Source organism: Rutilus rutilus, assembly GCF_951802725.1.
Source record: "Rutilus rutilus genome assembly, chromosome: 16".
Taxonomy (NCBI): Eukaryota; Metazoa; Chordata; class Actinopteri; order Cypriniformes; family Leuciscidae; genus Rutilus; species Rutilus rutilus.
In genome coordinates this window covers 25,809,266-25,833,887 of record NC_140224.1, presented here as the reverse complement: position 1 = coordinate 25,833,887, position 24,622 = coordinate 25,809,266, and positions in this window count along the sequence as shown.

Here is a 24,622-nt window from a genome sequence, read left to right as displayed (position 1 = left end):
GGAATCCTGGACCACCTATAGCAGGCACCTGAGAGCACTAGAACGTTTCCATCAAAGTGCCTTAAGAAAAATATTGAGGATCACCTGGGAAGACAGACGTACAAACTCCAGTATTTTGGAGGAAACGAATATGCCCAGCATCACTACCACCATAATACAGCACCAACTCAGATGGACAGGACATGTCATCCTCATGCCCGACAACCGTCTCCCTAAGCAGATCCTGTACTCCCAGCTAAAAGAAGGACAGCGAGCCCCTGGTGGGCCAAAGAAACGCTTTAAGGACAATATCAAGACCAGCCTGAAAAAGTTTAACATCACGTCCGGCGACTGGGAGAATCTTGCGTTTAACAGGGGCTACTGGAGAAAAGCAGTGCAGGAAGGTGCAGCACACCACGAAACAGAACTCCGCCGTGCCGCAGATGCAAAGCGGCAACGCCGCAAGGACAAACAGAAAACGGCTCCACCACTACACATCACCTCAACCTTCCAATGCCCACATTGCAGCAGAATCTGTGGATCACAGATTGGCCTTTACAGCCACCTGAGGATCCACAAATAAGGCGACCCGACGGAGAGGACAGTCATACTCGTTTCGAGTGACCGCCGAAGAAGAGTACTTAGCTTATATAATGTGCTGCAATATTATATAATATAATACTTCAATGTGTATATTATATAATGTACTGACTACTGCTTTGTAAATTTAAACAAGGAACAGGCAACTCTGGCCCTTTTGCATTCTCTTTTTTGGGGTGGAGAGAGTTTACCTCCAACCCTATAATTGAGCACACCTGAAAATTTTAACCAAAGTCTTCAGGTTTACTTATAGACAATAGGCAGGTGGGTTTGTTTATTACTTCATCAGATGTGGAGATGTGGAGACCGAAAGGCCCTTTTGGTCTTTTCAGCTGAAAAAAGAGAAAAGAAAATATAATTATGTATAATATAGGCCCCTATAGGATTATTTAAAGGAACAAGTACTGATTTACCTAACAAATATTGGATCTTACATTATTAGGCATTAAAAGCATGGTAAGTGTTGTGGTCACTATGCATTTGCAACAAATATTACTTTTAAACTACTAATACTGAGGTAAAAGCATGGTAAGTTTTGTGATTACTGTCCTTTACTACATCACAGTAAAACTAATGTAACTGTGCTTAAAAGCATAAAGTGTTGTTTTTACTGTGCTTCTACTACAAATACCACTTTAGAACTAATTGTACTACTTTGAACCTGATATGAATATGATTAACTGATTGAAGGTCTATAGCACGTCATGTGACAGGCATTGTTTAATCTCCGTAGTTTAGTAAGGTGTTGAAAGAAAGCAATGAAACGGAAAGCCTCCGTGGAATGACAGATCAATGCAGTGACTGAACATGAGTGAACTAATCTGATTAATATCGACAAACAGAAAATACATTATAACAAACATAAGGACAGCGTATTTACGACTACTTACCAACATCTGGCACACATGAATTGATGCCAAATATTGCGATGTGTTCGGAATGAGACTTCTTCAGCGCGATTTCCTACTGATAAAATTGGCGTCTGTTGTTGACGCCACAGGTTTCCCATTGAAAGCAATGGACTTCCTAATTCGTCCATAGAGTGATGCAGAGGGGCGCCTTTGGCGTCTTCATTGTGACGCCAGGGGCGCTTGACCATGCTTCAGTTTTTGACGCCTTGGGAGTGAGAATGGGTTGAGTTATTTGTGGTGTCTGGCACTCTCACTTGGACTGCTGCCTCCAATTTAGAGCTGGCTCTTAAGCTTCTGTGAAGTGACACTCCTGTCTTTAACACCTCTGTGCTGTGCTCACGTTATATTGATGTCTTTATTTAGAACCTCAGGCCAAAGAAATCTTGGCATATTCTGCTCTTTAGAAAGAAAAAGGTCTGTCTTACTGACCAAACCAGCATGTTGTTTTCCAACCACAGATTGCAAAAGGTTCTGGTCAGTAAGTTTTTTTTTTTTTTTAAGAAAGTAATACTTTTATTCAGCAGTGATGCATTAAATTGATTGAAAGTGAATAGTTAACACAAAGAACAACATTTCAATTTCAAATATGCTGTTTTTTATATTCATCAAAGAATCCTGAAAAATGTTAGCCTGACGTCATCATACTCAGATTCTAGTCAGAATATGAGTCTGATACTGCTCCATAATTGTGATTAAGGGACGTGTTTCAACCGAACCAGGAAAGAAAATGCCTCTGCACTCATAGATAGACCTACAACCAATCAGAGCAACGAAGTAAGTGATGTATGTTCTTCATTCATCTTTCCGATCGACAAATGCCTTGATCGCGGTTCTCTGTTCCTCTTTTAAAATGTATGTGCTGTCGATATCTTCGATGACAGACGCGATGGCGGCATCTTTGTTGTAAACGAATTCAACCCAAGTGCTCTTTGGTGACGTGGATGATTGCGTCACTGCTGATCATCTGTCCATCATCGTATAAAGCCCACCCTGACAATTTGATTGGTCCGAACAGCTCTGGTTCGAGCATAGTTGCTCCACAACGGATCAAGTCCAGACCAAACTTCCTGACCTCAAATGTTGTGGGCGGGGCTAAGTTCAGCTGGCATCCAGGCTAGAAAAATGTATCTCGGTTTCCACAAAAATGTGTTGCCTACAACACTGACAGTGTTGCCTACTTATTCATGACACATAGCAACACATCTAAAATATTCCTCATATGTTGGATCTTTTATTGTTACCTGTATACCTGTTGAGACTATGCCTTCTCAAGCCTCCGTATGAGCGGTGTTTGTGATGTTTGTGTCGGGAGAGACTCAGGCACACTGCACGAAATGTCCATTTGCAAGTTTACTTTATTTGTGTTATTCCGCTAGGTGCCACTAGTGTCGCAGAAACTACATGCCTTACCTTTAAGCACTAAAGTGCCGGTGCTTGTCCTATTAGATTGTGCAACCAACACTATATTTGCATTGTTTTAAGGGTAAGTTTAGGGTAGGGATAGGGATGTTAATAAAGCCTCAAAATACATGAATATGATGATGGTAGCACAATCTGATAGGTATCATTTTTCGCTGTCAAAAAACAAAAACAAAGCAGGAGAAAGAGATCCCACCCGAGTCCTGATAACAACCATATCACAAAGAGATAATCACAATGTCTGATTCCTGTATCGACAACCATTGCTAACACAGTTCAGAAAACCCCTTGCTCACAAATATTAAATGCATATGTGGTGAAATGCAGATATTGCTTTGGGTTCGCCGTTCGCGGAGCCTGTCTTTCCAACCACACCACCTTGGTAACCATTTATTATGGAGTTCTGGTCAGGGGAGCGTATATAAAGGCGTAAGGTAAGGTAAATGGATGTCGAATACTCAGCTGATCGCATTTCCGGAGTCTCGCTGCTTTACACGAGGGGTAGGCTATATTGGCGTTTTCCAATATTTTGATGGGTCAGAATTATCGAATTTTTTTTAATGCCAAAAATCATTAGGATATTAAGATCATGTTCCATTAAGATATTTTGTACATTTCCTACCAAAAATATATAAAACAATTATTTTTGTGAGTGAATGCAGCACAATCATGAACACAAAATGGACAACTTTAAAGGCGATTTTCTAAATGTTTAGATTTTTGAATAGTTGTATCTCTGCCAAATATTGTCCTATCCTAACAAACCATACATCCAGTGGTTAAATTGGGCCGGGCCTCTCCGGGGCTCAGCCCCGGCACAAGCCTGCTCATTTGTGTCCTGATGTGCCTGTTTGCAGTCAGTTGCCTACTGGAAATTGTGTCACATAAAATTTGATTAAAGTGATGCTTTCTGATAATAAATGAAAGATTTTTTAAATGGCATGTCTATTTTCTCTCGGCGGAGCTGAGATGAGAACAATCGGAACACGGCCGTATTCTTGTTCAGCTGCTTAATCTCCTTGTCAGTCGACCATGATCGCGCATCTGTAGGCTACTACTCTGAACTCCGACACACGGATAAATGTACACAACAATATATAATGAATGTTCCTGGGAGATCCGTAGTTGCACGGGATGTGGAAGCGCGCAAAAGTTCCAGAACCTTCTACTGCCTAGAAAGAAAAAAGAAAAGAAAAAAACACGAGCTGCTGGCCGCCGGTGCAGCAACAGATCAATTTTGTCAAGTTCAGCACAACGTTGGTTGTACAAAAAGTGCCCTGGCCTTGAATGACAAGGTAAGGAAAATAAGACTAAATCAAAATTAAATAACCAAGACTAGGTTGACCATGTGAGTTTTCTCAGGAGATGTTTTGAGCATTTTACTTCAGACACCGGATTATCAGCAAACTGCCAAGAGAACTGGTAGCTGGCTACTCAAAATAAACTAGCAATCTATTCAGTCAGCATATTTGTGTTTGATCTGTGTGAATTACAGAACTTGCTAGACCTACTTTTAGCTACCAAGCAACCTTTCCACAAGGATAGATGTGGCACATTATGTGGCACATTATGTTTGGCACATTGTATGGGTCACTATATCATAACAAGGTAATACAATGTGTAATCAAGTGATGACTGATTAACAGTAATGTAAATGCTAAATGTCCTAATACCTGTTGATACTACAACAATGCAAAGTATATGCTCTTAACCTTGCAGTTTTTCACGTATCATGTAAGACTCAATTTCTCCATTTCTTTGCACAAAACTCTCCAGAAAGTGCCATTTAATGGACCCCCCTAGGGAGAGCCCCCCCTCCACATAATAAATCCCAATTTAACCCCTGCATACATCAATGCTTATTTATTCAGCTTTCAGATGATGTATAAATCTCAATTTAAAAAAATTGACCTATGTGACTGGTTTTGTGGTCCAGGGTCACATATGCTGATTTGCTGCTAGATCCATACTGGGTCAGTTCTTCTGTTACAATGAGGTTGCAGCAGAGATGAAACAAAAACAAACTCAAAACCTCACAAAACAGAATCTCTGGAACAAGAACAGAACAACCAACTAAATGCAACGTAGAACTGACCAAGAACTAAAAGAAACACAAGGCTTAAATAGACAGCAAACAGATGAACTAATGAGATTAATAAATGAGACAAACCTGAAAAAGAAAAAGAAAAAATCAAATCAAATCAGTAACCATGGAAACAAACAGGCAGGGGACAGAGACAGACAGAACTGAAGTAATTAACAGATGAACCAAACACAGGCAAGAACAGAAATCAAAACAATCTGACAATGTGACACCTACCCATAGCTTACCTTGAATGGCTGATGTCTGTTCTAAACGTCAGAGTCTGCTGGGTTTTTAATTTAGGATGTTGCTAATATCGCCGTGATTCTATTTATCTGTAAATAGTCAAACATTTATTTTTTTTTTAAGACAAAAGCATCAAGTTGTTACGGGGTCCTGGCATATTAGTCTAGATGTGTTTCTTTCTTAAATATGTCATAGATAGCGGTTTAGCCATTTTTGTAATAACATAAAAAGGGGGTTCCTTGCTGGAATCTGGATATTGCCAATAAGTTTGCAAGTGTCACGTGTCAGTGTTTGTTTGGACTTTCAGTTTGAGTTTTGATTGGTTCCTGTTCTCCTTTATTCTTTTCCCACCACTCCTTTGTATCTATGGTTACTGTCATTATCAGTTCAGTTTTGTCACCTGTTTAGTCATCATCGTCATTTTTGTCACCTGTGTTCTGTTAATCAGTGTTCATCTGTGTTTGTATTCAGTGGACATAGTTGCAGAGTTACTTATAGTTACTAATGTTTAGTTAGTAAAGTGTAACCAGCAGCACAACCGTTTTCAACATTGATAATTAGAAATGTTTATTGAGCACCAAATATCAGAATGATTTCTGAAGGATCATGTGACGTGAATTCAGCTTAAATGTTTATATTTCACAATATTACTGTTTTAACTGTACTTTTGATCAAATAAATGCATCCTTAGTAAGCATAAAATACTTATTTCAAAAACATTAAATCAAGGTGGTGGTGGTGTATATAATTTGTATGGCATTCTGCACTGGAGAAGGAAGTAGAATGAGATCAAAAGAAGATAGAAAGCTAGAAGAAATGTAGAAAGAACATCTCCTTCATGTAATGAACCACAAACAGACCGCAGATGGTCTAACCTCTAGGATTTTGGAAATGTAAGCTTAGCGTTAAGTTCTGCCAGGAAGACTCAATCAGCGCGTCATGAATTAACTCACTTCTAACCAATCATGTGTTAACACTCTCAGTATAAAAGAATGGTACTTACATCCGTCTGAGTTCGCAGATACTGACGGCGCCAATTACCTCCATCCTTCCCAACCACCTCCAAGATGGTCCTTTCCCTCCATCCTCCCCACCACCACCAGGATGGTCCCTTCCTTTACCTCCAGGGGGTCGGCTGCGCCCCTGCCTTCATCTTCAGGCGGGATTTGCAGATTCCGTTACCCTCGCATTGCTTGCTAAGGACGGGGCCTACGCCAAAGACTATGCTTGCTGAGCTATTAATAAATTTACTCTTGTTATATCATTTTATCTCCCGAGTCTTTCTGGTAGAAATACTAGCAGTGTTTGGAACTAGTGGGACTAGGGGAAACACAAAGATATTAACCATGACAGGACAAGAATAAACACTCAGCACCTGATCAGTAGAGACGGGTTTACAACATCAAAAAAGACCTGAGGTGCTGACTACAAAGAAGCCCCTGAGGCAACTTAGAACATACAATGCAGGCGGGAACGGTATACAGTCCTATATCTATCTGTCCGTATATCAATTTGTTTATATCTGTCTATATCTTAAACTAAGGCTTTGTTCAACCTAAATGAAAAGTTTATCTTGACAAATTTTTTGTAAAAAAAAGTGTGAATTTCTTTCAAATTCAGTTTAAATGCATGCATGTTCTAGAGCACTACATTTATTTAATGAAAAGGCAAGACAATCTTTGCCTGGAGTATCTCCTTCTTATGTATGTCGCTTTACAAACCATTGTATAAAATTATATGGCTGAATTCTTTTGGGACTTACAAATTCTCAGCCAGACAAGCATAACCACTCTGTGATCACAGAAGATCAGAAAACGCCAGTGGTGATAGATAGCAGTCCAAATGTAAGGTAGGAATTGTGAGAAGAAAAGGAAGTAGTAGGACATTCATACTGTGGTAAATCCTGAAGTGTCAAAGTCTTTAGTAGAGAGTGAGACGGAGGGAAGAATATCACCCACAAAGCAAGTAAGGAGGGTGTCACACAGTCTCTTCTCACGTAGACTTTGTTTTATAGTTCATAAATCATATTTTGGCATCTGACTTATACACACCGTAGATAATTGTAGAGACACACTGATGCTGTAAGTCATGAGCTCTTTCATTACTCATTTTTTATGGGCATACCTTCCTATTGTAGTCACAGCCTCTGAGCTACGTATGAGGACCACCAAGACATCAGTCATTTTTTTATGCTTCAAAGACACCTTCAAGCTCTCCGTTAAACTGAATTTGACATTGTAAGTTTCAACATTGTCAGTTTGAAGAACACTGGGGTGTCATCAGTTCTGCAGAATGTTCACATTATATTTATGACTGTTGCAATGTGAAACACCCTAAATAATAATGAATAATAAAATAAATAATAAATGTTTATTAAACAGTTCACTAAGTACTCTGGCATAATTATGTCAATTGATATTAAATATTGTACATAATGAAAATAGAACTGAATACACAGCATGTATGTTTCATGTCTAGTTGTAAATATAAAAATGTGAGTTGCGTCTTTCAGCATCGGGTCATGTTTTTGTTGAGTCTTCACTAGTTCTTATTTCTAGTGGTCTTTGACTTTATACTGACAAATATTGGAGTGGATGAGTTCATTTTTTTTATTAAGTTCTTAAGTTATGTATTTATCTGTTGTTTTGATTCTTTTGTCTAGACTTTTCACTGGTTGTTGATGGTTCGTGCTGGGTTGCGATTCCCTTCTGCCTCTGCTTGTTCTGTGTACATGGATGGTGGCTTTTGTGAAACGTTGGCTTCTACTGTCATGTTCACTCTCACTGTTTGAAGTCCTTCTGTGGCTTTGTTTGTTTTCATTGCTTCAGTAGGCTCTGCAGGTTTTTACTATTTTGTTTGGACCGGTGGATTGCACACAAACTGTCTCAGCCATCTCTCTTGACTGTTGACCCAAGACTTGTGTGCTTTGAAAGGTATCTGTAGTGCTGGAAAAGCTATAAACAGTAAGATTACTATTACTAGCAGTAGTTACTGTTGAATTGCTACATGGACATTTTCTGCATCATGTATATTTATTATAAATTTTTTTTCTACAGAATGTAAATGTACATTTGGTAACACTTTCTATGAAGCCTGTGGTTATAATGCATTATACATGCATAATGCCTTATAAACAACTAATGTGTATAATGTGTTGTATCATCTGATAAATAATCATAACAATAGTTACAATACATGATAATACTTAGCTATTTGTGGTTATAACTTTTAAGAGTGCAATGCTTTATAACACCAGATGACGCCTGCATTTATAATGCATCACAAGGGTGTCTTAATGCATTATAATGCATGCATAATGCCTTATAAACAACCTTATAATGTGTTGTATCATCTCATGAATAATCGTAACAACGGTAATAATACCTACTTTGTAATTTTACAGTTTTTATGAATAAAACATGATTTGCATTGTGAATGTATTGTTCCTTTGTACTTTTCAACACAACTTTGATTTTGCCTTAAGTGAAATTTCTTCTAAGCACTTCATGATATATTATGGTTGTTTAAAAGAAGATAACTTTTGTTATTTTACTTAAAGCAGACAAAGATCACTCATAAGATGTAGTATGATACTGTGCAGATCTTAAAGTCCAACTGAAATCAAAATGGACCCTATTTACTTTGTTAGCGCATATTACTAGTCTTGTGGTGAACAATTAATCCGTGCAAGTTAAAACACGGAAAAAAATGTTTTGGCTTCGTAATCTTTAATCAAAATCTGAAAATGCCCCTCTTCTCTACATTGGAGGACCTTCCCTGATGACGTATGCTTGACGGCTTGGGTTGAGAAACGCTTAACCACTCCCCTCAAACCGTTAGTCTGTAATGAGCGAGAGATGGAGAGGAGGAGCGCTAGAGTAAAACCCCGCCCTCTGTTCAATATTCCTTTTCACTGGGAAATACGTCACAGCACTGGAGAAAAGTCGTTTGCAACTTCCGGTTCACGCGGACTTTAAAGGGGTCATATAATGCCATTTTTGTACAAGCTAATATGATTCTTTAGGGTCTAAATTAAAAGTCTGTAATATACTTTAATTAAAAATTCTCATTTGTATTGTAAGAAAACACAAATTTTACCTGGTCAAAAACAGCTCTGTTTTCAGCACGCCGTTTAAGTGTATGTGTCTTTAAATGATAATGAGCTTTGCTCACCCCGCCCCTCTGTTCTGTGCGTACACCGTTTGTAATAATAACACAATAACCATAAGTCGTTGTTCATTATAAACGTGGGATTATGAATTATATTGAGAACGTCGTACATAGAAAACATGCCGTAATGTACCCTGAGTGTAAGCAGCTGCATTCATCGTGAAGCGTGCAGCAAGCGATTTGCAAAGATTAATATAAATATTAATATAAAGGTTAATAATAAAACGTTACACTCACTTCAGATATTCTGGAGGTGCAGCAGGAACACGAATAGTTGGTACCGATCCTTTTTTCAGGAGCAGCTTCTTAGCAAAACCAGCTTTAGAATGTTACTGACCCTCGTTTGTAAAGCAGTCTGGTGTGTGAAATGATTTGCGCAAACATGAAAGCATTGACGTTGATTGTGGGGAATATTCCCTGTGAAAACAAACTCAGCCACTGCGTCTTCAGCGGTTCGGATTTAGTAACATCAAAATGACTGCTGTGTTCCTTATTACACCCAAGAACAGAACACCACAATCGCTTAGACGCCATTCTGCTCATAGACAGTGCTCCAGCGTATCAACAATGACCGCGCCGGACCGCGCGGTTGAAACGCTGCTGTCAATCAACAATCGTGGGAGGGGCGTCGATTTTGTGACGTCACAAAATCGAACGGCTTGATTTGAGACAGAGGAAAACATATAAGAAGATTAAAAAAAAACACTGGATGGATTTTTATCATTTTATGATGGTTGTGTACAGGCACTGCCAACACAACTTGTAAAAGTGCATGTACCATTATATGACCCCTTTAAGTATATAATGTCAAGATATGAGACTTGGGTAAAGATATGAAACTATATGGGATATATAATCCATTATACTTAAGTAGATGCAATTATGTTCATTGTGTGTTATAAATAATCATACTCTTATACCCACAAATAGGTAATCCATTGGGATAAAGAGTGAATTAATGTTTCTAGCTAATATAGATATTCTTCACACATTATTTTTGAAGGATACAGGACATCTTTTACAGTAAATTCAAATTATTCTCTCCCCATAGACAGTGGCTGTGTGCAACATCTCCTTTGTTGAATATCTTCAGTGAGTTGTGGGGATCACACACACGCACACACGCACACACACATTTTATATACTTTATTTGGTTCCACATTACAAGTCAAATTTCATTAGGAATCAAATTCTTTAAATAATCCAACAGATTAAAACAAATCAGCACATTGTTATGGATTAAACCGTTCTAAGGGTACATGTAAGCATCGCCTTTTCCAAACAAACATGCTTCCTTGCTGAGATCGAACAGTACTTTGCCAACTGTTTGGCCCTTGTTTTGGAAATCCCCCCAATGCAAAGTCCACGGATCGCCAGCCTGTGTACGTGACCTAGACTACCAAACACCAGCACAATAAGCCGGCATTTGTACCCAAGGTTCTCAATGATCAATATCAATGACTGATATTTTAGAATCTTAGAACAGTAAGAGTCCTCCATAAACAAGTCAAATGCGCATGACACCTCAAATAGTGTAACTATTTTTCCATTCTGAGAGATGTTAACGATATCGGGTGTATTAGCAATTCCTAAAAAAGTGTTTGCAGGTGAGTTAAACCATTCAGATTGTACAGTAGTGTGTTTAAAAATTTGCTCATCACCCACACAGGGAGCCTGAAGTCTATCATGTCTGATGCACACACACACACACACACACACACACACAGCCAAAATACATTTCCTATGCATCACCCCAGTGTCTCTGACGGCCACCAGATCTTCCATTTCCTTTTGGTGTTGGATGTTGTAACAAGTCCGCCAAAGTCTTTTGAATAATTGCTCATTTTGTCACTGATGAGTGATTTCTATATTTAACATGTTTGACTGAATGGGGAAAAAGCTGGATCGCTTTTATTTTATGTGTTATTGTACTGTCATGCTGGAAATGATCCATGTCTCTTTCAGTCAGTATCTGCTTTCGTGTGGCTGACTGACTCAGAGTTTCCTCTGTAATCAGAAAAACAATGTAGGGGTACAAAAGCAGAGGTGGAGAGTTCATCACAGACATCATACACGTCCTAAATAGACATACTGTAGAATAGAATAGAATAGATTCCCATTGATCAATACTTGTTAGCATGGCCCCAGCTCCTGCTGGTAACTGCACCACCTGGGCTTAAAAAGCATATTTTTCTTCACTAACAATCACTTAAAAGTAGGTCTGTTATTCTCAAGTACTTTTGTTTAGAAACATAAATTGGAAATATTTCGTTATTGAATGGCTCTTTTGGAACACCTAAAAGTTTGAAATTGACCTATTTTATTTAAATTGTATATTATTTGTAGTGTTTATAATTGAAAAATATTGTTTATGATATTTTAATTACTGTTGTCACGATGTAATTTTCCAGCTGCTCCATAGTGATAATCATATGGCAAGTAAAAGTAATAGGCTAAATATGTATTTTCTTGATAATTAAGTGTTTGACATTTTAAAATAATTTATTCCAGATCATTACATAAACATTTTTAACGTGATTTTGATCATACAATTTTTGCCTTAATGTCGGTCTACAGTGAGTTCCTGTTCCCTTTCGTAGTCACTTCGAGTTACGTCGGATGACGACGAATGGGGTTTCGCTTAGAAAGCCTATCATCTTCGAGTATATAAAACGAGCCAATGGCAAAGAAATGCCATGGGTCTGCGGAATTTGCATAGCGTAACTCCGCCCCACCCTGGGGGTATATAAGGAAGTGCGCTGGCAACATGCAGATATGTTTTCGCTTCGGAGCCAAGTTGATGTACTTCACTCCACAAGCCAATCCTGAGATTCATCTCTATTCTCTTCGAACGAGCCTCTCTCCAAGTGTTGGTGTGACAGCGAGTTCCAGCGAGTGCACATTCCCTGCTTTTCTGTGCAGTGATTTGCCAGAGTGTGTGTGTTCTCTCCCTGGTCGCTTCAGCATTTGCGGAGAAATCTCCTTTCTAAAAGAGCTTGCACGCGGCACGTCTTTTTAAAGATGCCTCGCCCGTGCACTTCTGGTTGCGGTCTATTCATTTCTGACTCTGATGGGCACAATCGCTGTCTTGTGTGTCTGGGTATTGAGCACGCTAAGGCAGCGTTTGTGGATTAGTCATGTTCCCATTGCGGGAACATGCCCATCGCACGGTTACGGTCTAGACTCAATGACCTTCATGGTAGAGTCCCCTCATCCGCACCCCGATCTATGAGCTCCGCGAGAGCTGGTACTTCGGCTGGCGGCCAGGGTGACCTGAGGGTTACGGTGTGGAACAAAGCGCCGACTATTCCACGCTCCACACCGTCCTCTAGTGCCGTGCAACCCGCGAGGGTTTCAAATGAGCCCGCTGTACAGTCCTCGGACTTGCCGCGGGTCTCATTTGGCGCTCCATAGGAAGATGTGATGTCGATCACTGCATCACAAGGTGGGCAGGAGTCCTTGGGAAGTGAGGATTCGGCTGTGCTGCCACCTTCGGGTGTCCCAGCATTGCCCGAGTCTGATCCCGAGATGACGGCCATGCTTTCCCGGGCAGCCGCGGCCATCGGGCTTGAGTGGTCCCCACCACCTGGTCCGGTGCGCTCGCGGCTGGACGATTGGTTTTTGGGTGCCGCTGCTGATCCCCGTCAGTGCGCGTCCTCAATGCCTTTCTTCCCGGATGTGCATGAGGAGGTCACGAGGTCCTGGAAGGCACCCTTGTCTTCCCGTGATCGCTCGGCGACCTCCTCCGCCTTGCCTCCTCTCGATCAGGCGGCCGCCAAAGGGTACACTGGGGTTCCCCAGGTTGAACGCTCTGTTGCGATGCAACTGTGTCCTCAGAGTGCTTCTTCCTGTGGTGACCCAAAGTACCCCTCCAAGGCCTGTAGGTTCTCCTCCACCCTTGTGGCGAAGGCCTATAGAGCTGCGGGGCTGGCGGCCTCCTCACTGCATGCCATGGCGACACTCCAGGTCTACCAGGCCCAGATGTTGCGTGACATGCACGAGGGGAGGACTGACCCAGGGCTCTTTGATGAGCTGCGTGCCGCCACCGACCTTGCTCTCCGAGCAACGAAGGTGACCGCACGCTCCCTGGGTCAGGTGATGTCCACTTGCGTGGTCCAGGAGAGACACCTGTGGCTCAACCTGGCCGATATGCGTGAGGCCGAGCGGACCCGGTTCCTCGACACTCCCATATCCCAGGCTGGCCTCTTCGGCGGGGTGGTTGAGGACTTTGCCCAGCAGTTCTCAGCCGCCCAGAAGCAGACTGAGGCTCTCAAACACGTCCTGCCCCGACGGCCCGCTGCTGCCTCCACCCAGCCGTCGGCACAGGTGCCTCAGTCTGCTCGCCGCCGAGGGCACCCTCCTACGGCTCCCGCCCCTCCCGCACAGCCCCAGCAGCAGCCTCCATCCGGGTCGCGTCGTGGAGGACGCCGTAGGAAGGCGCCACAGCCCTCTCCCACCCCGTGCCCCGCTAAACGCCAGGCCAAGCGGCGCTCCTGAGACGGGCTGCTCAGAGATGGCGATGAGTTCTTGTCAGGAGACGGTAGCAGGGCCGCTCCTTCCCCCGGTGGAGGGCCGGGGGAGAATCCTTGGTTGTCCCACTCCCGCTGCTCGTCCCACGACGGGCCGCACCCTAATGTGGTTAAAGAAAGAACTCACTTCCCCATCTCTGAGCACACAGAGTGCGCGGATGACAGTGCGCGCCGTTCACGAGCCTCGCCACTCTCGTCCCCCTCTGTCGCCAGTCCCCTGCCAGAGCACGCCTCAGTGGGACGCTGGTCCTCCCCTGGCCTCCTCTGGCAGGACGCGGCTAATGACCGGGCCCCCGCATCGGGCCGCTTTGCCACCCACGCCTGGGCCGGTCATTCCGCCTCGCTGCACCACCGAGGGTACGTCTGTGGTCCGCATGACCCCGCTGGTACAGTTCCTGGAAGCCTGGTTAGAGCTTCCCAGGCTGTCCCGCTGGGTCGCGAGGACCATCAGGCTAGGCTACGCGATTCAGTTCGCGCGGTCTCCTCCCCGCTTCAGGGGAGTCCGCTTCACTATGGTCGGTGGCAATGCCCCTGTTCTGAGAGCGGAGGTCGCTACCTTACTGGCGAAGGGTGCGATCGAGACGAAATGAAGTCCGGCTTCTACAGCCCCTACTTCATTGTACCGAAGAAATCCGGTGGGTTACGGCCAATCCTCGACTTGCGCGTCTTGAACCGCTCCCTTCACAGGATGCCGTTCAAGATGCTCACGGCCAAACGCATTTTCGAGTGCATACGGCCGCAGGATTGGTTTGCAGCGATCGACCTGAAGGAAGCCTACTTCCATGTCTCCATTCTTCCTCGACACAGACCGTTTCTACGGTTTGCTTTCGAGGGGCAGGCATACCAGTACGCGGTTCTCCCTTTCGGGCTAGCCCTGTCTCCTCGCGTCTTCACGAAGGTCGTCGAGGCAGCCCTTGGTCCCCTTCGGGAACACGGGGTTCGCATCCTGAACTATCTCGACGACTGGCTGATCCTAGCTCACTCTCGAGACCAGGTTTGCGAACACAGGGACCTAGTGCTCCGGCACCTAGCTCGTCTGGGCCTTCGGGTCAACTGGGAGAAGAGCAAACTCTGCCCCGCGCAGAGGATCTCTTTTCTCGGTATGGAGATCGACTCGGTCGCCATGTGCGCGCAGCTTACGAGCGAGCGTGCGCAGTCACTGCTGACTTGCCTTCGTCAGTTCGAGGGCAAGAGTGTGGTTCCACTGAAATTGTTTCAGAGGCTCCTGGGGCATATGGCATCCGCAGCCGCAGTCACGCCGCTCGGGTTGCTTCATATGAGACCACTCCAGCTTTGGCTTCGCGATCGAGTCCCGAGGTGGGCATGGCATCACGGCACGCTCCGAGTCCCAGTGACTCCGACCTGCCGTCAGACCTTCACCCCGTGGTCGAACCTCAGTTTTCTTCGGGCCGGAGTGCCCTTGGAACGAGTTTCCAGGCATGTTGTTGTATCAACAGATGCCTCCACCACGGGCTGGGGCGCCATGTGCAATGGACATGCTGCCGTGGGCTCCTGGACAGGACCCCAGCGCCTTTGGCATGTCAATTGCCTCGAGTTGCTGGCTGTACGTCTTGCCCTGCACCGCTTCCATGCGTTGCTCAGGGGTCAACACGTACTAGTCAGGTCAGACAATACCGCGACTGTAGCGTACATCAACCGTCAAGGTGGTCTGCGCTCCCGCCGTATGTCACAACTCGCCCGCCACCTCCTCATATGGAGTCAGAAGCATCTGAGGTCGCTTCGAGCCATTTATATCCCGGGAGTCCTGAACCAGGCGGCCGACGAGCTGTCTCGGTTTCGGCCTCTCGCTGGAGAATGGAGACTCCATCCCCAGTCGGTCCAGCTGATTTCGGATCAGTTTGGGGACGCACAGGTAGACCTGTTTGCCTCCCACGACTCGTCCCACTGCGACCTGTTTTATTCCCTGACCGAGGGCACGCTCGGCACGGATGCACTGGCGCACAGCTGGCCGCGGGGCCTCCGCAAGTATGCGTTTCCCCCAGTGAGCCTCCTTGCGCAGACCTTGCGCAAGATCAGGGAGGACGAGGAGCAGGTAATTTTCGCTTTGCGAGTTTAAAAAACTCCCTTTGAGCCTCTGCAATCAGTGGAGCTTAAGTTCCTGTCAATGAAGACAGCGCTCCTGGTTGCATTGGCCTCCATCCAGAGGGTAGGGGACCTGCAGGCATTTTCGGTTGACGAAGCGTGCCTGGAATTCGGGCCGGCTAACTCTCATGTGATCCTGAGACCCCGGCCTGGATATGTGCCCAAGGTTCCCACCACACCCTTTCGAGACCAGGTGGTGAACCTGCAAGCACTGCCCTCGGAGGAGGCAGACCCAGCCTTGGCACTGCTCTGTCCAGTACGCGCACTCCGTGCCTACGTCGACAGAACGCAGTGTTTCAGGACCTCAGACCAGCTCTTTGTCTGTCATGGTGGGAAGCTGAAGGGAAAGGCTCTCTCCAAGCAAAGGTTGTCTCACTGGATAGTGGACGCCATTGCTTTGGCATACCAGCAGCAAGGTCGACCCCTTGGTGTGACGGCCCACTCCACTCGGAGTGTGGCATCCTCTTGGGCTCTAGCGCATGCCGCCTCGCTAACAGACATCTGCAGAGCTGCAGGCTGGGCGACACCTAACACATTCGCGAGATTCTACAATCTCCGAGTGGAGCCAGTTTCTTCTCATGTACTCGCTTCAACTAGCCGGTACTAGATTCTGCTCAGGTGTCTTCGCTTGCTCGCCATTCCTCTCCACGGACGGGATACGTGCGATATTCTCCTCAGGTGAGCCTAATGAGCCCTGAGTCTCCTCCAGCACTGGCGAGGTCAACGCCAGAGTTATGCCACCGGCAGCTTTCGCGCTTGGCTAGGTGCCTCCATGTGCATGGTTCCCCCTCCGGGCGACCCCCACATGTGTATTCCACTGTAAGCCTCTTTGAGCATGTGTCTTTCCCTCGGCAAGCCACCTTGCCACCCCTGGGGTTGAAATATTCCACCTGCGGCTGGACACCCCAGTGATTCTCCATATGCAGCCCCTCGGGGTCATATGTGTATTCCAAGTCCCCCCCTTTGGGTTGGGCATAATTGCATATTTCCACTGAGATATGCTTCCCAGTGTACCTTGGTATTCCTGTGTTAAGTAGGAGTCCTTCGTCCGTGCCAGTCTCACGACAGGGAGCTCAGACTTACGCAGGGCACTGGAAGACAGTCGAGAGGTGGCGTGATTACACTGGGAACCCCATTCGTCGTCATCCGACGTAACTCGTTACGTCCCCCTGCCACTTCTGCTGTACCGCTGGAACGCCTGAGTTCAGTCTCGGCTCCTCAGCGAAGACATATCTGCATGTTGCCAGCGCACTTCCTTATATACCCCCAGGGTGGGGCGGAGTTACGCTATGCTTATTCCGCAGACCCATGGCATTTCTTTGCCATTGGCTCGTTTTATATACTCGAAGATGATAGGCTTTCTAAGCGAAACCCCATTCGTCGTCAACCGACTTAACGTCTCTGTTCCCTACTCAGGGAACGAGGGTTACATACGTAACCGAGACGTTCCTTTTACAAAACAAAACAAAAAATCTTTTTTCTCCTCTGAGTTGTCTCTATAGTTGATCTCTCATGTTCAGAAATAGTCCTTGTGGTTTTATATTGGAAGTCTTTTCCAGAGTATAAAGGAAAGCAAGAGAAGGATGAACTGCATTCCTCATTCAAGTGCTCCCCAGATAAATGCTGGAAAATTTATTTAATATTTTATCATCAAGGGGAATTGCTCATTTTTACAGACAACATATTCATCAATATTAATGTACTTACAAAGATAGTTCCCCCAAAACATTCTGTCAGCATTTACTCACGACCCTATTGTGTTTCATGCATGAAAGAAAGTTGTACCACTTTGGAATGACATCAATGTGAGTAGAGATTAGAGATTAGAGATTTTTGTGTGCAGTGTCCTTTTAAATCTGATTCACTCTGACACCATCACACATTGGAAACTCGAGTCCAAAAGGAACACTCTTCAAACACAGTCAAAACACATCTCCAGCAGTGGGGAAATTGTCTCTCTTTTTAAGATCTTTCCTCTAGTCAATAAAATGCTTTAGTGCTTATCCAAAAAGAACAGGGTTCTATACAAGGAAGCACAATGTAGTGGGCAAATGTTTCCACCCTTTGATAGATTTCAGTATTAATCCTGCAGGTGTGGAGATAGAAGGGAGTTATCAGCTCACTGCACAGATCCCAGATGTGTCAAACCCTGACATGCAGAGAAAAGCTGATAACTCACAGCTGCTACTCAAAAGAGAATGCCACCACGAAAGGTTTCCCTGGTGAAACTATTAACAAAATAGCAATGATAGATGTGCAGCTATTTTGAAATGCATAAGCAGATCCACATTGTTATAGATCAATGCGTAAGCACTACATTTCTTTGATATAATATAAAGCAGCACTTTTTTTTTCGATTGATAGATGCCCTCCAGTGTTTTGTTGTCCAGAATTTTTGCTTTCTTTTCCTGGATCGGTCTATTCAAATTGTAAATTATTGCGATAATTCCCATCACGTAAATTTCCATGTACAAATAATTTTTGCATAGATTAGCCCACAGGACAGCAGTTCTCTTTAAATCTGACTGGCCAAGAACCACACAGAAGAGGAACAGGATGTCATTATGGGATTTTGTTTGTCTTATTGGCCATAACAGATAATTCATTCATGTATTTCTACCCGAATGCATAATTATTTATTGCGGTTTGAATGAATAAAATATCCCCATTACTCAGCTGGTGTCTAAAATTAGCGGCAATTACAGGGCAGTGACAATTTGACAAATAAGATCCGCTGAATGGAAATGTATGTACCCTTGAAATGCACGATTGCTCATTACTTTAACTTTTCAGGTACTGCTGATTAATGGACACATTATCTGAATATGTATTCAAATTATGAAATGTATCTCTATATTAAAATCATGTGTTCCAACAACAATTTGACAGATAGCTGGTAGCCTTTTATCTGCCTTTCATTTGGTCAGTCCTCAAATATAAAATGTTATTTGGAGCAGAATTTCTCTCTTCGATGTGGGCAGAAAAAGAATGAGTGATAGTGATTGTGTAACACAGTTTGATGTCAGACCTCATCAGCTACGTGCTGACTTGCCACAGCATGCAACATTAAGCCCATTCAGTGAGTTTGTAGACTCAAATCCATTATTCTAGCAATTGAGGTGATTTGCTTTTAGACTGGGCACTTTATCTTCTTCTTTTCATTCTTTTATATTTTTTCTCTTTCTGCCTTTGTCCAACAGTTGGTGTTATCATTGGTTCAATACATGCTGCTTTAACATTATACATTAAACTATAATTGCCCTGTGATTCTGAAGTGCACATTGAGTTGTGTTTTTTAATCAAATGTCTACTAATTGGGTTGCATAAAAAATATTACTGCATTGCAAAAATGACTTTCAGAGGCACTGCAGGTTGCCTTTGAATGTCAAACCTGGTTTAAATCCTAATTAAATATTCTGAACTTTGGCTTGCACACAGTGAAGACCCAGTGTCTTTGTTGATCTTAGACAGGCCCGGGATGGGTAATCGGGAGAATCGGGAGAATTCCCGGTGGGCCGCTTCACTTTTGGGCCGGTCGAGGAAGTTTTTTTTTCTTTCACATTTGTCACGTTAGTTACATTAGGCTACACACGTTCCGCATTCTGACACCGCAGCCGCAGCGCGCAGACTCTGAATGGGTTGTAACTTGTACCATGTGAGGGAGTTCTCCCCTCCCCTCCTATAGAGTTGGTTGGGTCCATAGCCCGTCTTTTCCCTTCTTATACTGTCTATGGCAGGGGTGTCCAAACTCAGTCCTGGAGGGCCACTGTCCTGCAGAGTTTAGCTCCAACCCCAATTAAACACACCTGAACCAGATAACCAAGGTCTGATTATCTGGTTCAGGTGTGTTTAATTGGGGTTGGAGCTAAACTCTGCAGGACAGTGGCCCTCCAGGACTGAGTTTGGACACCCCTGGTCTATGGTCTTTTCCAAAACGTGTTCTCAGGAGTAGGCTACCGCGGCACCGCCGGCGCCTACCGATAGCTGGGCCGGCCCTACCGTAACGGTACGCGTCAGGGAGGATGGATGGGAGGAAGAGGCCAGGAGGTATGGAAGCTTGTTTCCGCCACAAAATAAAACATTTTAAAAAGATAATTGCGACTTTTTATCTCACATTGCGAGTTTACATCTCTTTACATGACTTTCTTTCTCAGAATTGTGAGATATAAAGTTAGAATTGCGTGAAATAAAGTCTAAGTGAATTATTATTTAACCTTTACATTATTTGTTGAACCATGGTATTAAAGGGATACTCCACTTTAAAATGAAAATTCTGTCATCATATACTCACCCTCATGTTGTTTCAAACCTGTATGAATTTCTATCTTCTGCTGAACAGAAAGGAAGAGAAGAATATCAGTAACCAGACAGTTTCTGGTCTCATTGACTTCCATATTTTTTCCTAACTGTCTGGTTACTGATATTCTTCTAAATATCTTCCTTTCTGTTCAGCAGAAGAAAGAAATTCACAGGTTTGAAACAACATTAGGGTGAGTATATGATGACAGAATTTTCATTTTAAAGTGGAGTATCCCTTTAATACAAACTACACAATAGTAAGAGCTGAACTGTTGCTTAATTTATCCAATTTGGAAAAAGTGCTAATTTGGAATTCCACCATGGAAAAAGTGGGCCGGTCTTGGGCCTGAAAAGTGGCCCCACTCCGGCCCTGATCTTAGATATAGTATGCCCGATCTCACGGGAAAACGTACAAATTCTACGAGGTGGCTTATTCGTACGAATTCATACGACCTGACTCGTACGAATTAGTACGATTTTAGCAAAATCGTACATATTTTACGAATTGGCCAATTCGTATGAACTCATACGAATGACCTACCCCTGACCCCGCCCCTAAACCTACCCATCACGTGGGTTTAGACAAATCGTACAAATTCGTACGAGTGAGGTCGTACGAATTAGTACGCATTAGCCAACTTTTTATCATTCGTACGAATTCGTACGAATTGGTCGTGAGATAGCGTTGGTATGTTCGGGATTTTCCATTAATGCCATTTGTTGTGGTGCTCAATAAATCATGTCATTTTCTTCAGTCTAAAAAGACATGGTCAACAGAACTGGGCCCTCATTAAATTATGGAATAATTAAAAAAATATATATATTTAAATTAAAAAAGCCTATTTGTGGAAAAATATGGAATATGTGAGTTACATAAAAGCTTTTTATTTGTTTTCTTCCTAATTATCCTTGAAATAGTGGTCAAACGGCCACTAAGCGGTTTTTGGCGGCCGCCTAAGCAAATCTTTGTCCCGCCAAAGCCTTATTTGATCGGTGAGTGATGTAGAATATAATGACTGCTGATAGTGAGCCCCGGCCGCGCGCACACTCACGTCTTCAAACAACACGTCGAGCGCTGTCTTGCTCTCTCTCCCTCGCGCATATTAATCAAACCCATCTAAGATTATCTCGTCCCGGGCCCAGGCAAGACTGTCAGCTGGCCTGATTGACATGTAGTTGCAAACTTAATAGAATGTCTAAAGTGAACTAAGTGTTACTGAAAAGTTTTATATGAATCATTAAAATACAGTTTAATACAACGTATATTAATTTATACAGCTGAAAATGGTAATGTATCAGTATACATAAAATTGTTAATGAATTGAACATAATCAAAGTGTATGTATGTGTAATCATTCCACTGGAGGCAAGCTTGACAACCCAAGTGCAGTTTATTCAAAACAATCCAAGAACGCGTGGCGTGGCACTCACCCAACAGTGGTTACACAAACAATACTTGACAAAGACACATGGCAAACATGAGGGTTCAAATACACACAAGACTAATGAATGAACAAGACACACCTGTGCACAATGAAACAATGAACCAATGACAACATGACAACACAGAACACATGGCAGGATCACATGAGGGGCAGGGAATCACATGATAAGACAGTGACATGACTATGACAAGAGACATGAAACAATAACCAAAACTCCCCGTGACAGTATGCTTCAGAGAGTGGATTTTACATAAAGCATAACAAGTTTTTTTAAAGGTTAAACTGGCATCATTTGGCAGATAATTTCCCTACTTGGTTGTTTAAAGAAATACTGTAAATTTTACTATATCTATTTATTCTTAGTTATTTGACTTGATGTACCAACTTTGTAATTTTTATAAGTAGCTGATCCACTTTACTTCCTTTCTTCATTCCTGCTATTTGTGTGACCTCTAAGCATGGGCTCAAATGCTCTAAGGTTTTATCAAGCAATGGACAATCCTTTCGGTCTTTGATAACGAATGGATTACGGCTGAGCACTTTTCCTGGCTTTGCTTGAGTCTCAGACCGAATTAACCAAGTTCCTGTTCTCTCTACAATCCTCATGCAGTGGTTTTTGCCTCACTATAGTTATCAAAGGACTGCATTCAGCATGCAGATTTTATAAAACATGCATTGCTGAATTTTCTATCAGCCTGAAGTCTTGTTATTTTGTGTGCGTATGTGTACTGTGTTGGGGAGGAGTGAGGGGGTCTGGGAAAATGCTGCTCAAGATTATGTGGTTTAGCCCAGGGGCTCACTGAGAGACATACCGCCAGAAAGAGAGAGAGGGAGGAAGATGGAAGGAGAGGTAGAATGTGCTTCCAAAATCATAATGAGATGAGGGTTTCACACTTCCGATATGGCGATCAAATCAAAGAGAATTCTCAGAATGGGGCTCTTCTGCTCATCTACCTCATTATCAGGATTTTTCTGCTTGAAGAATTAGAATGTAGGCTGCCACTAGAAGAATGGGGAATGTTCCATCCAATTCCATATGCAATTCAAAATTAATTAAAGTTGATCTGTGCTGCTGGAGCAAAGGGCAGGAGAGTAAAGAGAAAATAAATCACTTGTTAGCCCCTGTGTGATTTGTGCTCTGTGCTTTATATCAGAAGATGCTTAAGACTAGAATGCATTAACTTTCCCGTTTCTTCTTTCTTAACATTGTATTTTCTGCGGATAATTTCTGAAATAACTATGGATTAGTTATGAAAGCTTCTACCTGTCAAGGGAGTCAAGAAAAAAAAAATTACTTTATAGCTTTTTTTCTAACTAGAATGGACTTGAATGGAAATTATTCCTTATTCTTATGCTAAAATGGTTATATTATATTGTCAGTGACAGCTTTTCATTTAGAATACTATATAAAATGTCAGATATCCTTTGCTACTAAAGGCCTTTCAAGAGCACCAAGACGCAAGAGATTTGGAAAGACAAGTATGAAGTCCTTTATAATGATAAAACGTATGAATGCTATTCTGAATTAGAGCCCCAATCCTTGTATTAAAAAAATCAGTGACCTAATTCAATTTGAAAAGGAAAGACTTCTATAAATAGATTCAATGAATTTAATTTGAATGTGAACTTTAGGTGGTATAGAAAGTTGTTATTGGAAAGCTGCATCAAATATCCTTGCCTGTGCGTCAGCACCATTACAATCAAAACAAATTATTGGATTTATCTTCTCATTTTAAGTTTAAAGTTCATTTGACATTTAAGCCTGTGCAGAGATGTGGCTTTGTAGTTTTTAGGGGTTTTGACAGGGTCAGCTCAGTGCTTGTCCTTGTCTGTGACAGACTGACTAATCAAAATCGTTTTGTCAGTGATAATGATGGACTCTGGTATAGAGTCATATGGTATGATGCTTCATTATACATCTGTTCTATATTTGTTTCAAAACCAAAAGAATGAGATTTTACAGTGTCATAGCTAACACATAAATGAGTTGCTATTGGACAGCAGTATATGCATTATTTAAGCACTTCCAGAAGATGATTTCAAACACTTTCCTGGCTTTTTTTTTTCTTCCAGATTTTACTACATCTTTAAGTACTGGTAAATACATTTGTTTGCATTAATGTGAGACATTTTGCAGCTAGGCAAAACATACATATTAGGGGACATTATATTGATATCATTTGAATTGTCTGTTTCCCATAGAACAGAATTAATGGGTGAACTGTAATCTGTGGGATAGAATATGAAAGTTTTGTTTACACTAAAAACTTTATTCATATATTTTTTTTTATGTCTGCTCTACTTTAACTTGCAGGATTCCATTTTAGATCCAAAGGTCTATTTCTCATGTATTTCCTGAGTTTAAAAATTTTATATTCAAGCTGAACTCTCTGAAATCTATATATGCTGTTTAAACCACATTCACCTTAATGATAACATGTTCCTACAGATAACTTTTTTTGGGGGGGAAAAGCCTTTCTACCTGGAAACCTTACTATTCTTTTTGTTCTCTGCAAAATGCAAAGACTTTGTGATTGAAAAAAAAAAAAAAAAAAATCGAACAGTGCGCCTTGTTAAAAAGTTGAACATATCGTATTCATCCTCTTTTTATCTTTCTTCAGACATCAGTTAAAACATTCATTGGTTGCAGTTGTGCAAAAAATATATGATGATATTGGAGTTTTAGTTTCATTGACATAGAATACCCAAACTATACTATTCTGAAAACAACATACAAAATCAGTTGGGATTTGACTCAAAGGGCCCTATTTTAACGATCTGAAACGCAAGTATCAAACGCGAAACGCAAGTAACTTTGTGGGCGGATCTCGGGCACTG